Source organism: Notothenia rossii, assembly GCF_949606895.1.
Source record: "Notothenia rossii genome assembly, chromosome: 3".
NCBI lineage: Eukaryota > Metazoa > Chordata > Actinopteri > Perciformes > Nototheniidae > Notothenia > Notothenia rossii.
In genome coordinates, this window is record NC_136901.1 from 62,544,595 (window position 1) to 62,563,632 (window position 19,038).

A 19,038-nucleotide genomic window follows, 5' to 3' on the forward strand; every position below is an offset into this window, starting at 1 on the left:
ATGTAAAGTTTCACAGCTTTCTTACAGCGGAATCTAGTTTGTTAATGTTCAGTAGCCAACAGCTAGCATAGCATAAAAAGCTCACCACTAACGTTCGGCTAACTTGCTCGTTAGCTCTGCTCTATATATTACAAGCTAACATGACGAGCTAATGTCACACTGTGTGAACTAACATAGTTTTTGTATTACTACATCATACATGCTTGGTCCAAATCACTGCTAAAATTAATTATTTTTGAGAATGTATAGTAAAGAAACACTCAGCCATGCATGAAATAACATAGCAAAATAATACGTGTAATGTTTGACCCATGTTGTGCCTTAGAAGTGTAGTGATAAAAACATGATTTTTATTCAAAAAGTAAGAAAGGGAAAAATTAGAATTGGTGTTGATCCAAAACAGGTTAATTGAGGAATACCTGAAATCCTGAATGGTTAAAGTAATTTATTGCAAAGATATTTACAATTAAATCTAATTCAGGTCACTTTTGACACATGTTGGTTGTATGTTGTGTAACAAAGGGTTAACATGACAGCTGTGATGTTCACTCTTTTGACCAGTGGACAGTGAGGACTATGGAAGAGAAGATGTGATGGCTTTGTGTGGAAAGCTGCTGAAGCCAGCCTGTGTCCCTCATCAGTCTTTCCAGGCAGCAACCAGCTATTCTTCCATCTTGCAGATGGAAAGACTTTGATATGTGAGTAATAACTAACTTGTGTCTAACATAATATTGAATGTGGTTTAGTAAAGTATTTAAAAATACCCCACATTGTACATATACAGGACAATCAGATTTTGTTCAACAAAGATCATCAGACAATTGTTTTGTCTTTGCGGTACAGCCGCAGCAGAGAGTCTGAGTTTGAAGAAAACACTAACATTTTATTTAGTGTTGTTTAATCAATCAATATTTACTGGTCTTGAATTTCCTCACTGGATTACAAAATGCTCGCATGTTATTGTACAGGGCCATTATGCAGATTTAATCACCTGAAGATGAAAATATAGATTCAGCGATATGTACCATTTTAAGGAAATAAGCTCTGCAGCTGTAGCTAAGGGCTGCTAATGAAAACTCAAGTGCTCCATTTGTTGGTTTTTCTTTTTTATTAAGAATTGACCAAGCATATCTTCCTCTTCGAAATCCCAGTTGTACTTCGCTAACACGCAGTGCCTGGGAGAGTGCGTTTGATTGTTCACACCCTTACTTCATTTATGGACTAGGCCATGTTAGACAAGCAATCAAGTGGTTAGTTTTAGGGTAAGCTCCATTGTTTTATTTTTTATTTATTCACTTTAAGAGAAAGGGATTTCAGAAAGAAGTCTCACAAGTTTGGCTCGAAGTAAAATTAACAAAAGCTAACTGTTGTTAGACTATGTTCCCCCCTTCTAAACTTGTGTGTGTGTGTGTGTGTGTGTGTGCGCGCGTGTGTGTGTGTGTGTGTGTGTGTGTGTGTGTGTGTGTGTGTGTGTGTGTGTGTGTGTGTGTGTGTGTGTGTGTGTGTGTGTGTGTGTGTGTGTGTGTGTGTGTGTGTGTGTGTGTGTGTGTGTGTGTGTGTGTGTGTGTGTGTGTGTGTGTGTGTGTGTGTGTGTGTGTGTGAAAGGTCCATCATACAAGATTTAGGGGATCTATTGGCAGCTGCTGATAATAACATCCATCATTATGGTTTACTAATAGTTATCACTTCACATCCTCCTCCAGCACCTGGACACAGCAGGAACCTACGCCAGGATCCTGTTTGTGGACTTCAGCTCTGCCTTCAAGACAACCCTCTGGCTGGAGGCTGCGCTCCATCAGGACCAGAACCTCTCTCCATCAGGACCAGAACCTCTCTCCATCAGGACCAACACCTCTCTCCATCAGGACCAACACCTCTCTCCATCAGGACCAAAACCTCTCCCCATCAGGAACAACACCTCTCTCCATCAGGACCAACACCTCTCTCCATCAGGACCAAAACCACTCGCCACCTCAACAAGGCCCGCCCCCCCACTGACACTTTACCTCAGCCACAACGCAGACTCTATGCATTACATAATGGAGATCACAGGATGGTAAATAATGCAATGTTTAAATATTGCTTACTGCACATATTTTATATTCTATAATGTATTGCATTCTATTTCGATGTAAATTACTGCTTTATTTTATTTCTATCTTACTATATTTGTATTACAGTGTTCTTAATATAGTTCGCTATCTGTGTACTTTTTTTTATTTTTTATTTGTATGCACCACGACACCTAGTCAAATTCCTCGTACGTGTGAACCTACCTGGCAATAAACCAGTTTCTGATTCTGATCTTTTTGTCCTCTAGGTTGCACTGCCACGTCTGCAGTAGCGCAGAATGGACAGAGGAAACATGATTGGGCCTCAAGTTTTTTGCAGGCAATATTCATTCTCCTACAGACTTGGGATAGGAGGGTGAGTGAACAAGTTATCCATTGGTTGGAACCTACATCCCCATTGTTAGACATACTAAATCCTGCACACTGCTCCTTCAAATTGACAATGTGAACAACATATGTCGCCATTTTGCAATTTCTGTTATTTTCAGTTGAGAATGTTTCAAAGTAATCTTACAAAATTAAACTTACTTTTTGTTTTTACTGTTTATAAATATGATGTTTAAATATGAAATGCTGTATTCATTAGTTGTACTATAATTCTACAAATATTTCTATATTTTAAGTTTTCAGAGTAATTGTTTCCTACAGAACATTTTGTGATGTCATTTTATTGAACCTGTTTGATTGGAAAATGTTAGAAAAAAGCTGTAAAATAACAGTATTCTAGCTGTAGAACTTTAGGTTCTGTATTTATTTTAGTGTTTGATAAATCTAATAAAAAGAAAAAATGTAAAAAACAGTTTTTCTCATCAGAACTTTATTTAAGGTATTTTAATTTAACATTTTAAGACAATGGATTTTGAAAAGAGAGGAAAGTTTCCTCTCAAATCTTTAAGGACAATTTCTGTATACTAATTGCTTTTGCACTTTATTTCAGTTAAAGTATTTTTACTTTAATTTTATGGTTTTTGTTTGGCAGCCGCTGCTGCCAGTCATTTGACCGTTTTTTTTACGGGTTTTTTGCCCGTAGAAGTTTTAGTGCTGTACTTTTATTAAAGGTTATTGACTGTAAAAAGAGAGGCTAAATCTGTAAAATTAGAGTATTTGCCCGTAGAAGTATTAGTGCTGTACTTTTATTAAAGGTTATTGACTGTAAAAAGAGCAGATAAATCTGTAAAATTACGGTGTTTTCCTGTAAAATCTTTAAGGACAATTCCCGTAAATTAATGGCTTATTCACTTTATTTCAGTTAAAGTATTTTACTTTAATTTAAGGGTTTTTGTTTGGCAGCCGCTGCTGCCAGCACTTTGACCGTTTTTTTACGAGTTTTTTTTTTACAGTGTATGATCACAATTGGAGGAATTAAAGGTCCCCTATTATACTGTCTTTCATCAATATATTATAGGTCTCAGATATATACAAAACATGTCTCTGAAGTGTTTGGCTCGAAATACCAAAAAGATCCCTTATTGAAGCATCCCATAATCCCCTCTGTTTCAGCCCTGTTTCAAAAGTGCTGATTCTCTGACTGTTACTTTAGATGAAAATAAGGAGCCACTCCCCATGCCCCTCTGAGAGATATTTGGTTAAAAAGAACACAGTGGTGCTCTAGGAGGAGATTCAGGTGATAAGGTGGGGGGTGCTACCTGTGGCCCAAATCTGATCAGCTAATTTTCCGGATCAGGACAAAAAGTGAGCGAATCTTTTTTCCTGAAACTTTCAGAATCTCTTTACACAGAGGGGACACATGTATGGGTTTTGCATAATAGGTGACCTTTAAGTTGTAAAAAAAGGAGCAAATATAGAACTATTATAAACAGATTATTTTAAATACTATAAAATGAACAAATAAGAATGACAAGGTTGAAACACAACGAGAACACGGTAGAGCTGGAGCTTGATGTCAAACAAAAAACTGTAAATTATAGTGTCCGTCCAAAAAATATTTTGTACTTATAGTGAAAACTAACCTTGGATGATGGGTTAGTAGAATAAAAGGTTTAGGAATTTTGACATGTGACATCTCTTTTCTAACCGTCAGAGCCAATGGAATCGAGGGGAACTCCCACATAGTCCTTATTTGGTCATGTGTGTATTATACTGCCGCATAGCCAAGACCGGAAGCAGCAGCCACTCTGGTGGCTACCATTAGCAGCTAACTTTTGCTCTGCAATCTTTACATAAAAATTGAATTATGAATGTATTAACCTATGGATTGACCGATTCAGCCACGTTTTTTCTCGTTTTAATGCCGCTGAACACGTCTTTTGATCAGATTAACAGCTACGGTGAGACGATCTCCCTAGAAGCTACGTAAAGGTACGTGTTGTGATGTCTGTTTTTGCTTCCCCTGTGCAAGTTTGGATCACTCAGTGATGATACTATATACCTAAATAATCTGTGGAACCTCAGCTTTAATGGGATATCTTGTATGTGCAGCTGCGATAAGTAATAAGGGTACTTTTATCTTGAGTTCTGTGCCAATGTCCGTTAGCATTTTTCGCTAAGGGGTCATTTAGATGCTTCTTATGAGACTTGTGTTTTGTTTTGGTAAAAATGGTTTATATCGTCAGTTAGCTGAGATTATTTCCGTTAATCTGGTATAACACATTAATAGGTTCTTAAATATTAAGATCCCCTGAGACACAGTGTCCTGAAAAAAAAAAACACTGGGTTTTTTTCTGTACCCAACCTTCATCACATCCCCAGCCACAGCCGTGGTCTTGACTGGTCTTGACATAAAATCTCAAGTCATATAGGTCCGAGACAAAACCAAGACCTTTAAAAAGAGGTCAAGACCAGTCTCGAGTACCACAACACTACTCCACGAATCTGATGCTCAAATCTGAGAAAGTTTTTTGACATTATCTTTCAGTAGCAACACAAAACAGCTTACAAATAGATGCAGCATTGATGCATGTATTGGAAGCCTTTATTTATTTATTTATTTATTTACAGACTGAGCTGCGTGTGTCACAATCATGAAGCCTTGATACAATTCAGTAAAAATAATTCACAAACACTGATAGAGGGATCCCCCACAGCATTCATAAGAAGAAAGATGTATGTGCAGAGCCTCTCCCTCCCCTGCTGGGCTGCAGCATATAAATGATGGGCTCCTCTCATTCTGTAATAGGAGATTCTGAGCCCAAACGCTGATGGAGGGCCTGGTCATTTGTCAAGCTCTGTTCCAACTCTCTGACATGATTGATGCAGGGACCTCCTCCGCTCAGAGCCACCACCGCCAGCTCTGGATTAAAATCCATCCATGCTGACGTTTACATATTAAAATGGGTAGTTAGGGCAATTCTCCATGTGGAAACAAAAGTGGGCAGCTCTGCAGAGAATGTTATCGATCAACCTGACAGTGCGTTTGTACGGAGTCTAAATGGGGACAAGAAGATAATTTGTTGCATATGTTGATGAAACTGCTCTGCATGGATCCTCACACCTGTCAAATGTACAGAGCCTCATATTCTCTCCAAAGCCCTGACTCAATGTGAGACTATAGCAGCCGGTGGTAACAATGTTACACCAAATATTTATTCTGGGATCATATATTTTCCTATTTATATCCTCATTCCTTGATTTCGTTTTTGTTCAGCTATTTGTGCCATGTATAGATCAAATATTGGCTCGTAATAATCAAACTTACACTTTTCTGTCAATCATTTATCATTTCATAATCATGGGGACTTAAATGGTCCCAGTTCTAAAAGGAACCAATACAATTCATACAATATGTGTTTTAATGGTGGTAATTTACCATGATGTGAAGAGTATTAGGAGAAAAAAGGCTACGCTGACTACAAATCATTCCACACCATCTGACAGCTGCTGCTACAGAGAGAGCCGCCTTGTAGTGGTGTATGACATTATGATGACATCATGATGACATCATGTGAAAGCTGTGGGGAACGTTACAACGATATCGCCATCTGGAATCATGTGGCTCAAGTTTCATACTTAGATCAAATGGTGACAAACAAGTAATCCCCACGTCAACTGAGCTAAGGAAAACCTTTAAGATGCAGTTAAATTATTTTACTAAGCAAGAAGTGATTGTGATAAAAAATTACGTGTGCTGCTTACAGTGCCCAAGGCATGATGAGAACACTGACAACATATTTATTTAACCAGGAGAGTCCTGGCAAAGATAGGCAGCAGCACAGTTACAGAACTTATCTCTTGAGAAAAAAAAAAAACATTGGATGCTTTTTGCCGACTCATTGCTGTCAGTTAAGATGTATGTATGGTGTCCAAATGTTTGCAAAGAACACAATATAGAACAGAATATTGGACAATTGGACATTTAACAAAATATAATGAAAAGAACATAGAAAGTTAGCTATCGCTCACTAAATACTAATTAAACGTAACTGTAATATGAACCTTGCAATGTAAAGTGCGTTATAAAAAAAATATTCTCAAAAGTAGCCTGAAAATCAAACCCCCGGCTCGATGAGCGAACTATGGATAAATTAAAGAAAAAAAAGTACCCGTTTTGTTTGTTGGTCTATTTATGAACTGACTCGTGCTCCATGCTTAAGTGTTAGCCAAGTTTTTAATGAAGCTCTTGTTCGGGTCCCTTACCGTACATCTGTATTCAAACATAGGTCACAACTATGTGGCGACACCTTGTGGTGGGAGTGTGTATCTATCTAATCAGCACATCCCCCTTTCTTTGAGGTAATATAAAAAAATAGTGCAACATCAATTTTAACCAAACATTTTGATTTCTCTACCATGCCATAACAAATAAACATCTGGTCTAATGTACTCAGACTGCTAACTAGCACAAACTTGAAAATTGTCTAAACATTTACACCATTTTAACATCCATTAAACCAGTCTCTCAATTACAGATTCAGTCTATCTGGTTTTCTGATTTCCCTTGTAGATCTTCTGACCACATGTTCACTTGGAGTGTTAGTATCAAAGTCTGTCTGTGGTGAAGGTGTGGACTCAGACTCAATGATGGATTCCCTGAGCTGTTGACCAGCCTCTTTTGTTTTCATAAGACTGCGACGATTGCGTCTGAAGATTTGTCCTTCCTCTGTCCTCACAGAAGGATCGCGGTGCTACTTCCTGAAGAACAGTGGCTTTAGTTCTCCATCCATCAGGACCCTCAATCCTGACTGTGTCATTACTTGATAGTAATGGAAGCTGCTTAGCTGTTCTGTCATAGCATGTTTTCTGCTTCATCTTTTGTTGTTGTAGTTGGTGTTGCAGCTTTGGGTGTCTCTTTTGCTTTGAATAGCTTGGCAGTGTGGTGCGTAAATTACGATTAATCAGAAGTTCAGCAGGTGACAGTCCACACTCCAGAGGTGAGGCTCTGTAGCTGAGTAAAGCGAGGTATGGGTCTGAGCCACTCTCATCAGCTTTCTTTAGAAGTTGCTTGAGAATGTGAACTCCCTTTTCAGCTTTCCCATTTGACTGTGGATAATGAGGACTTGAGGTCACATGCTTAAAGTCGTACTGTTCAGCAAATTCTTGCCACTCTCTGCTGTTGAAACACGGTCCGTTGTCACTCACTACTGTGGTAGGTATGCCATGTCTGGCAAAAATTGATTTTGAATGTGTTATGACACATGTTGATGATGAGTTTGATTGTAGTACCATTTCAGGAAAGTTTGAGTAATAGTCAATGACCACTAAATAGTCTTTACCTTTGAGATGAAACAAATCCATTCCAACTTTATCCCATGGTGCTGTTGGCACATCAGTCACCGTCATGGGCTCTTTAGTCTGTTTGTTTCTGTATGTCTGGCATGTGTCACACGTACCAATCAGTCTCTCGATGTCTTTATTTATTCCCGGCCAGAAAACACTTTCTCTCGCCCGCCTTTTGCATTTTTCAACACCCAGATGACCTTCATGTATTCTTTGTAGTACAGATGGAGCACTGAATTTCGGACTCCAGCTTACAGCTTCCTGCCTACCACCAGCCAAAGACCAGTATAGAGGAATGTTAAGCCCTCCCACTATTTTCCAAGAGGGCGTTGCCAGATTTTCAATTTCAGGTTTTAACCAGGAGATGGCGCTTCATTCACAAATACAGAAAGACAAGTTTCATGGACTTTCAGTTGTGTTTTGAAGAGCATTTTAACACATCAATATTTTAGATCAACTAAAGTATATCTAATCTTGTAATTCAATAATATATAGTCTTTATATATGAAATAATCATAATTATAATGTAAATTTTTACATTACACTTCTTTATTTGTTATGCTCATACTTTAACCTTTACAATCGTTTGCTTTAATATGCAGTATATTTTTGTGTTTGCTTCCTCCTGCTCCCTTTCGGACACATACTGTATGATTTATTAATATTATTAATATGAAGATATTATTAAGATAAGATAAGATGTTACTTTATTGATTGAACATTTTAGTTTAGAATGTGCTGTCCCACGGTAATTCAGAAGGCTCACAGGTCACATTCCGACCATTATTTAAAACAATAGGTGCTTTCACACCGTCTACAGTTTGATTTGTATAGAGGGAGCTCTGTCAGTTTTCGAATTACCCATTTGCTTTCGGGGGGCCCTATTTTTCAGAGCACATCCTGCTACTAAATATGTCACACGCACGCTCTGTTGACTGGCGCAGCAGCGCGGATGCGATCAATTGCTATAAAAACACTCTTCTACTAATACAGACGGTGTCACTATGCCGGCGGATGTGGCCGTTGTTGAAGCCTCTTCAGGCTCCGCATCGGCAGGCCTCTCCCTCGGTGTGGAGCTGTCAAGCTCGACCCTAACGCCGCTTACAGCCGGCCAACTAAAAGTTGTTTTCCGTTCACGTTGTCATTTTTAGACTCCTTCGCTTCTTTGCTTGTGAATCCAAAAGCTGTGACGCTTGGCTGTTTTCGTTTTGCCATATTTTTTTATTACACAGCCAGAGTTAAAAAAATATCAATATGAACATTTCAAATACCGCGCCGGCATCACCGCCATAATCATAGCAACGTAAGTAAGAATGCAGCGCCGCCACGTACAGATGGCAACACCCAGACATATTCACAAATATAAAACAAATATTCAGAAACTGTAATGAACAATAACTATTATTTATTTCAAGAACTGTTATTTAAAGAAACTCAACATTTCTAATCTGTGTGACACAAATATGCACGACTGTTTTGGGCTCCCCCTATTTATCTCAAAGTCAGCCTTCAGGGGAGCTCCCTCCCTCTTCGGGGGAGCCAAGCTCCCCCTAGCTCCCCCCCATTTCGAACAGTGTCTGTGGCTGAATGGCCAGCGATTAGGTGCGGCGCATTTGTCATAGGTGATCAGAGCTAACTGCCTGCCGTCAGATTTCATTTAAAAAACAGATCTGATTTTAAGACTATTTCTGCGCTCATAAAGAATGATAAGAATAAGAATAATGCGTATTGAACTGGTTTCATTAATTAGTGAGTTTATTTAATATTAGAACCGCCAATCGGGTCAATTTGTGTGATGTGTTGTTGTGTGTGTGCAATGTAACTTTTTTTCAATCAAATATTAAAGTCTCCCAGTCCCTGACTTTTCCTGAAAGTGTGTTATGTAGCACCCTATGTTGTTAAAAATTGCATTCTAATAGCGGGATTTGACGGGTTTAGGTAGGCCTATACAAAAACCTCTGGCGGTTCTAGTGTTAAGGTAATTAGGTACAGTAGAAGCCCTTTTTTTTATCAGTAACGAATTTAGCAGTTGAACATAAAAGTCAACTAACTGAGGGTCACTTGCAATGACAGTGTTGTGTCTAACTGTAAGCTTGTCACTCAGAGTAACCTACCGTTAATTTAGCTGCTGGAGAAGAAAGATCAAGGGGGGAGGGGGGGAGAGAGCTGTGGTTGATGGGCCATTAGTTGTGTAAATACACAGCTGAGAGCTGCCGTTTCATTCAGACTGTTTAAAAAACTGTAACAACGGACTATTTTTCTTAGCGGATGCATGTCAATTTAAATCAATACATACAACTATTTTTTAAATCAATACATACAACTATTTTTTAAATCAATAAAAAAAAAATCTAAATCCATAAAAGCATTTCAATTAATATTGGGAGTCATGTCGTTACTTTGTTGAGAATTTGGCCATGTAATAAGCGGGATAATTTGCAGCGACTTGTTCCTTATGGGGAAAATAACACCCGGCATGTGTGTGTAGTAGAGGTGTGTGTGGTTAAAATACTTTCATGAAGTGAGGGAATTTCCTTCTATAAAACAGCTGTGGGCAGCAGTGAGTGTCACGGACATGAATTCATAGATCAAGGCAGACTGGTGCACACACTCTCCTGTCCTGCCAGGCGACACGCCCGTTCTAAGCCGTGTCCCTCACTCCTCACATCCCCACAAGTGTATTATGTTGTTACATCGTTTCAGATGTTATGTTTCAGTTGTGCTCTGTCTATGTTCAGTGATGCAAACTTGTCACCTTTCGGCGAAATTCGCCGTTTTGAATCCAAAATAAGTCGTTTGTGTGATTCATGTAGATCTGCAATACAAATATTTTTGGGGTATGGGGGGGGCTGGGACCCGGAGTAATCTGCGGCCGTGAGCTGTTATGTGCCATCATGACACGCATGGTGTTCTTTTTGTATATATTATAATGAAGTACGAGCTGTGTGCTCGAGTCTTCCTGCCTGTCGGCTCTGCTCATGGATGTATAATAAGGCTCTGCTGCTCCGAGATGATGGTCTAGCTTCAGCAGCTACATTACCTACGGGTGCGTTCGTTAATATTAACTGTGCGTCCGGAGTCACTGTGGCACAGACTGGACCGCTGGTGAACAGCTGTTAGAACGGGCCGTTCAGGTGTTCAGAGCAGAGCTCCCTGTTGGAGCGGCAGAGCGTGATGTGAACTGAAAAGTTTTTCTGTGGCAATATTATAAGGAATCGTTGAGCTAGCTAGCTAGCATACATTGTCACTATCTGCTAACGTTAGCTTTAGCCTTCTATTTCTAATAGTTTTTTCATAGGCTATAAACAGAGGTGGTATAAGTAGGCCTATATGTATATATATATATATTGTACTTGAGTAAAAGTAGAAGTACTCAGATCTTGTACTTGAGTAAAAGTAATAGTCCCAGAGTGTAGGAATACTCTGTTACAGTAAAAGTCCTGCATTCAAAATGTTCCTCAAGTAAAAGTAGAAAAGTATGATCATCAAAATATAGTGAAAGTAGCGACAGTAAAAGTATAGTCATTGTGCAGATTGGTCCATTTCAGAATAATAGATATGATATGTTTTATAATGATTGATTATGAAAGTGTTCTCAAAGCTGCTAAAGGTGCAGCTAGTTTGAATGACTTTGTATACTGCAGGGTAGCTTGTGGATTTACTCCAGGTGGAACTAAAGTCTGATTTAACACTTGATTATATTTCACTTAATTAATCCAGATCTGTGAAGTAACTAAAGGTATTAAATACATGTAGTGGAGTCAAAGTACACCATGTACCTCTGAACTGTAGTGGAGTAGAAGAACAAAGTAGCAAAACATTGAAATACTTAAATAAAGTACAAGTATCTCAAAATTGTGCCCAAGTATAGTAATTGTTGAGTTTATGAACTTAGTTACTTTACACCATGTGGCTATAAAGATAGAAAGACTAAGCTTTGCACAGAGGCCTGAAAATACATTTTCAAAATGCTCAACAGTGCTGCCAAAATTATAAACTGACTGCTCCACAATTTGAAATAAATGCTTTTATATATTTCTATTATGTGACTCTTTGGCGTTTCTGTTATTATTAACACTGCTGCTTTAGTTGTTCTGACTGCTAAAATCCTCTGTCATTCCGTGGGGTGGGGGGAGCCGGGGGCTCGGATCCTTGTCACCTTTTTCATACCTGATGAGTTTACATCCCTGTATGTTAAAAAGCCTCAGTCACCTTAATTCATGTAATAAAAACATCTCAGGTCAGTAACACTCAAAGCTAAATGTGCAATACCATGTTCAGCTATGTTACTATTTATAATGTTATTGTTGTTACATCAGAAGATGTACATATTGAAATGATTTCTTAACTTACAGTAGGCTATTTTTTACAATGTGTGTTGGAAGGATTTATTAAATTACAATGAATATTGTCTCTGTTGAAGTCTTTTAGAGAAGGGTGAACTATAAGCCTGAATTACATAACATTTTATACCTAAAAACATAAAAGCCACAATAAATAAGTCACAATTATTGTAGTTATTTTTACCTCCCATATTGCTTTCAACCCACCAGCTTTTATGGTGTTGTTACGTCACTAACTGTAAGCTTGTCACATACAGTCTATGGTCACTCAGAGTAACCTACTGTTAATTTAGCTGCTGGAGAAGAAAGATCAGGGGGGGAGGGGGGGAGAGAGCTGTGGTTGATGGGCCATTAGTTGTGTAAATACACAGCTGAGAGCTGCCGTTTCATTCAGACTGTTTAAAAAACTGTAACAACGGACTATTTTTCTTAGCGGATGCATGTGAATTTAAATCAATACAACTATTTTTTAAATCAATAAAAACATTTTCTAAATCCATAAAAGCATTTCAATTAATATTGGGAGTCATGTCGTTACTTTGTTGAGAATGTGGCCATGTAATAAGCGGGATAATTTGCAGCGACTTGTTCTTTATGGGGAAAATAACACCCTTCACCCAGATGAGGATCCCTCCGCTACACTTTGGGATCCTGATCGACCGACGAAACTCCATTAAAATATACATATTTTTGGTGAATTACTGAGTTTAGGCACGTTAATAACGTTTTAATGAAGTTGAATACAGTATATTCATATGTGTCAGTGATTTCATGTCAATTCGGCGAACATAAACATAAATGATCGTGGTGAAGATGATTAAATTAGGATTAAAAATCGAGAGCCGGGCTGCATTTCCTCCCGTTCGTTTTTTTCGAATAACACAATTATTTTGTTAAATAACAACATGTTGATGTTTTGTAAATGATTACAAACGAAACATGATCTGCGCTCCAGCACCTTTTTCAGCCTCTCATTGTGTTCTTGTAGTGTAGAGCCCCACGCAATGATGTCGTCAACATATGCTCGAACACCATCCAGCCCCTCAATGATGTGCTCCATCGCTCTATGAAATATTTCGGATGCTGAGATGATCCCAAAGGGCAGTCTGAGGAAGCAATATCTGCCGAATGGTGTATTAAAGATGCAATATTTGGTGCTGCTTTCATCCAGTTTCAGCTGCCAAAAGCCTTGAGACGCATCAAGCTTTGTGAAGAAGCTGGCACCTGCCATTTCGCTTGGGTATCTGATAATGTTCACACTTGATGTTTTCATTAAGATCTTTTGGGTCCATGCACACTCTTAAATCACCACTTTTCTTCTTTACACAGACCATCGAGTTAACCCAGTCTGTTAGCTCCTCAACTTTTTTTATCACTCCGAGCATTGTCATTCTGTCGAGCTCTTTCTTCAAGTGATCTCTGAGTAGCGCTGGAACCCTTCTTGCAGCATGCACAACTGGCTGTGCATTTTCTTTGACCTGGATTTTGTATGTGAAGGGCAACACACCAAAACCCTTAAACACATCTGCATAACTCTGTACTATACAATCAATAGAGTCATTTGGTGTACTCACAGTTGTGTTGATGCAATACACTCTCTTGACAAGTTCCAAATCTTCACATGCTTTATCACTCAGCAGTGAATCAAGTCCATCAGCAACAACAGAGAAAAGTAGGTGGTGCACTTTACCTTTTGAGGTTACCTTTAATATGCACACACCCGAACTGTTGATTTTCTATCCATTATAATCTTTTAGTGCCTGTGTTCTTTTTTTAATTTGTGGCTTATCTTTCATTGCCTTTATGTCAGACAGGCTCATCAGGTTTGCTTTTGCACCAGTATCCAGTTTCATAGTTATTATTGTCCCGTTAATCATCAGTGGAGCTATCCATTTGTCTTTTCTGATTGAATTAACCTCTTTTTGCTCAGTTTCACAGTTCACCATGCCAACAAAAAATGTCTCACTTAAATCATCGTCTTCCACTATGTTTACAAACTTTCCTTTATTCCTCTCATTTCCTTTTGAGAAGCACTGCTTTGCAAAATGGTTCTGGTCCTGGCAATTTGAGCATTGCTTACCAAATGCCGGACACTGTTGTGGTTTGTGCTTCGAGCTGCAGCGCTTACAGCTGAATGTCCCTTCTTCCGACCGCTGTGTAGGCCACGTCTGTGCGCGCCATTTGCCTTGGCTGGAGACCGCACGCACCAACTGCTGCGAAATCACTCACGTTAGCCGCTCCCGCCATCTCGCTGAAAGTCCTGACGTGCATTTGGGACAGCTCGCTTGCATGGCAGATTTTTATAGCTGCTTCACATGTCAGCTCCGTTTCCCTTAGCAGCCTTTCTCTGAACTTTTTATCCTCCACGCCAAAAACGATCTGGTCCCGTATCATGGAGTCCCTCAGCGTAGCAAAGTTGCATGACTGTGCTTTTAGCTTCAGGTCAGTCAGAAAGCTATCAAAAGGCTCATGCTGCTGCACACGTGAACGGAATACATATCTCTCGTATGTTTCGTTCTTTCTGGGAGAGCAATGGGCATCAAATTTCTCGAGTACTTTATCCAGTTTGTCTTTATCAGCCTGCTCTTCATACACAAAAGTATTGTACACTTCTATCGCCTGTGGGCCTGCTATAGTTAGCAGTAGCGCTACCTTCCTAGCATCCCATGGCCGTGATGTAAAGCTGGAACTGCTGCTTGAAGGTCCGCCAGTTGCTGTCGACATTTCCCGAGAGTTTTAGCGTCTCCAGTGGCTTTAATGAATCCATGTCGCTTGTCACAACTCCTCACTTAATGTGTTTTTATTTTACTTCATAATTTACTCCTGGTACCATGTTTTGTTTGTTGGTCTATTAATGAACTGACTCGTGCTCCATGCTTAAGTGTTAGCCAAGTTTTTCATGAAACTCTTGTTCGGGTCCCTTACTGTACATCTGTATTCAAACATAGGTCACAACTATGTGGCGACACCTTGTGGTAGGAGTGTGTATCTATCTAATCAACACAGTACCGAGGAGCACAGGATTTAATTCTGCGTGGACAGTTATATGCTTTCACAGCAAACGATGCTGGTTTACCGATATGTTTGATGTTGAGAGAAGTTGTCAAAGGTGCTGCAGCCTTTACGTATCGAGGAGAAAAACGGGAGAGGAAGACAGCTGACGATCTTCAGTCATAATTCAATGGGGTATGTAATTTATTTCAGAAAACAGTTTTTGTTATATTCCATGGAATGCTCTTAATGTCCCGATAGCAATGAATATATTAAATGCTTTGACAATAAATACATACAAAAATTAATCTGTGGAAGCCGTAGCGCTGTAAAATGGTCTACCTGGCCTACCTGCCTGTCAGCCTTCCATCTGTGCACAAACTTATCTCGTGCCCTCATTGGTGATGTGCGCCTTCGTGTGTGTTGGAGGAGGGGCTCTGTAAGGAAGTCTGAAGGAAGTGGCAGATTTTTTCCGGTTGTGTATTTTCAAATTCTAGCGCACTCAAGCTGGTTTCTCCATTCTTACCTACCCTACCTTTAACTCTTTTTAGGGTGCAGCTATATGTTTTATTTATTTCAAAGTGGGCCCATTTTAATGATATTTGTTTTCCTTCAAATGTGCAGAGGACTCCCCAAGTGCTGTGTTTAATTTGTTTTAAAGTAGGCCTGTGTATTATTTTTAAAATATCCTAATAGGAGTTCTCTGTTTCTTATTAGAGGTTAACAGTTTTATATAATGTAATAAATAATAAATGCAAAAAAACTAGTTTTTGTCTGGTCGAATGTACTTATTGTAAGTCGCTTTGGATAAAAGCGTCAGCTAAATGCAATGTAATAATGTAATGATATAACAATAAATACAACTTTATAAGCTATCAAGCTATGAAATATGTTTTGCGCCTCCAAACAAAAAATGTTTGGGGAAAAGGGAGCAAAATGGCTCTTTTGGTCAAAAAGGTTGCTGATCCCTGGGCTAGGCTAACATGTAGCTGCTCCATCTGCACTCACAAAAACGTAATTCAAACTTAAGTAAAGTAGCGACTGTATTTGCCATGCCATAGAGTTTACAAACATACATTTATAAACACAGATTTGTGTCCCGCTTCTGAGCAGACAATGAGAAACTTTGAGCTCTGTGTGCCGTGAGGAGAATGTTAGACCAGTTAGTTTTGCTAGTGTACCTTTCTTACTAAAACAACATACCTTACATTATGTTAAACATTGTTTATTAACAATTAAATCAGGTTGCTAACCCAGGAGGCTGGTTCTCCATCACGGTGAGGTAAAGCTGGAGTGGTTGGAGAAGGCTGTAATCTGAAATCTGTCTGGGGAACATTAGGCTGCTTATACATGCTGTCAAGTGTCAAAGTTAGATTACTTTTCTGTGCTAGTGATGTTCAGAATTAAAATGAATCCCCTGGATGTTTGAAATAAAAATAACTATAATGCAGCAGTGCATTTATTTTTGAGTTATCTGTGATTAACGGTTAAATCCTTAGACATTGATTGTAACGATCTTCAAGCACCTAATGAGGCCTAAATGCAGCCCTGCTTACCTCTCAGGCTGTACCTGGACCTGCAGACCTGAACACTGCCATCCCAGTCTGTGGGACAGAAGAGTGTGGACAGATGAGCCGTGCAGATTGTGTTGTACCATGTGTTACTCAGTGGATTATCAAAGGTGGGGTAGGTACATTTTATAAACCGGCTCGAGTGCGCTAGAATTTGAAAATACACAACCGTAAAAAATCTGCCACTTCCTTACAGAGTCTCTCCTCCAACACACACGAACACGCACATGACCAATGAGGGCACGAGATAAGTTTGTGCACAGATGGAAGGCTGACAGGCAGGTCGGCCATCCAGTTATTTTAGCCGGGCCGGCTAAAATGATTGGTCGTGCTTTTTACAGTGCTACGGCTTCCACAAATGAAATTATTTCATGGATTTTTTGTCAAAGCACTTAAGATATTCATTGCTATCGGGATGTTAAGAGCATTCCATGGAATATAACAAAAAGTGTATCTCGAGCCGGTTTCTCAAACCTAGCTACCCCACCTTTAATGGTCATCTGTGGGCTGGAGTGTGGCAGGGCTGGAACTCCAAACACATGACAGATACTGGGAGCAGACAGCAACACACCAACAACCACTCTCTGACAGTTACACAATCTATAATTAACAACAAAAACATTTAACATGGTACAGAAAACTCCCCAGGGGGTTCAACATCATTTATCACATTTCCTCACAGAAAACCAACTCTCTAATCAAATCTAGAATGAACATTTATAGCCAAAGAATGAAGGAAGATCACAGTTGTGGCGACAGGTTTAGATTTTTCTCAGCAATCTGTTGCCATTACTTGGAAGTTAAAATGACATCACAGCTTTGGATTGAAATGTGTTTCTTAATTTATGACATAGAAGTTAAAACAAATAATTCAAGGTTCTTTTAGAGCTTCATAAATCTTTGAAAACTCCCAACCAGCTGCTGAATGCACGCTTTGGTGAGTTTGTTTTGTACATTTACAACTTCATCCACATTCACAGTGAGATTATTTTAAGACCCCTCCATTTGTCTGTCCAGGAGAATTGCTGTCAATAAATGAGACTAGAAGCTAAGTGACTCACCCTGGTGGTGATTAAACAGCATGCATGAGTCACACAGCAGAGGTGGGTCATTACGAGGAACAAAGTTAGCTTGACTGAAAAACAGGAAGACTGCTGAATGAATTAGCGCTCCTGACACATTTCATAACATGGACTGAATCATTAAAACGGTTAAACAACCACAACAGAAACTCACAGACATAGAATAGAAGTCATATTGGGAGAATGATGTTGACTGACATTATAAGACATGGAGCATGTTGGGAATTCACTTTAAAATCGGGATCCCCTATGAGCCTCACTGATAGTTAGCATTACACTGGACTGCAGGCTAGTTATATCAGTGTGCTCCTTCAGGACAGAACTGAAGGTTCATTATTTAAAGGATTAAAGGATTCAGAGATCATTTATTGTCATTATGCAACACATGGCTGCAAAAATAAATGCAGTTGTAGTCCAATGTGTGTGACACAGAGCAGAACATAAACAAGAATTATAGTGCATTTTTACATTTCCAACATGTGGAACAAACAAAAACAATGTGATTTCTCAGAGCAGATCATATGCAGACGCCGTATCAACACGTTGTTTTAACATAGCTCTGTTTTGTCTGTTCTATGTTATGTCTTTAATACTTTTTAATGCATGTAACATCTGTAACATTAAGCTGTCTGTGGCTCTTTTTCTGCTGTAACAACGTACATTCCCCCTCTGTGGGACTAATAAAGGTGTAATGTTCTCACTAGATGTTCCTGGAATCTAGCTATTCAGTCAGCATAAACATGAACTTCAAATAATTCCAGGAGAACGGGATTCTGAATTGGGGATTACTTAAGCTCCTGAATATTCTTATATTCTTTATTGTAAAACTGTAACACAAGAAAAGGACATTGTTTTACAGTTGCAATGAGATAAGTATACATGACAGGTATACAGAAACACGAAATAAATGACCATGCTATAGCTAGGCTAGTTCCTTGGTCTCGTGTCATCCATGTTTCACGGAAAACTCATGGATGACCATGGTCATCCATGGACATCCGTGATCTGTCCATGGTGGGTGTCCATGGTATGTTTGTCCGTGGTTTGTCCATGGTCATGAAACATGGACAGAACACGTACTACCCGCCTGGCCGTGAACTGACCATGATTGTCCATGGTCATGAAACATGGAAAAACATGTTCACTTGTCTGGCAATGAATTGACCATGATTTTCCATGGTCATGAAACATGGACAAACATGGACAAATCCTATATTATTTCCATCCATGAAATATCCATGATTTTCCATGGTCATGCAACACGGTGAAACATGGACAATCACTGATATTTTTATCCATGAAATAT

General features: G+C 39.1%; 1 long non-coding RNA gene across 1 annotated transcript; it reads left to right on the forward strand.

Moving 5' to 3' along the window:
- The first annotated feature begins 567 nt into the window (after positions 1-567).
- On the forward strand, positions 568-2,624 carry LOC307033363. The gene is made up of 3 exons (XR_013806485.1): positions 568-698; positions 1,704-2,056; positions 2,321-2,624. It is a non-coding gene; the product is annotated as an uncharacterized lncRNA (long non-coding RNA).
- The last annotated feature ends 16,414 nt before the right edge of the window (positions 2,625-19,038 follow it).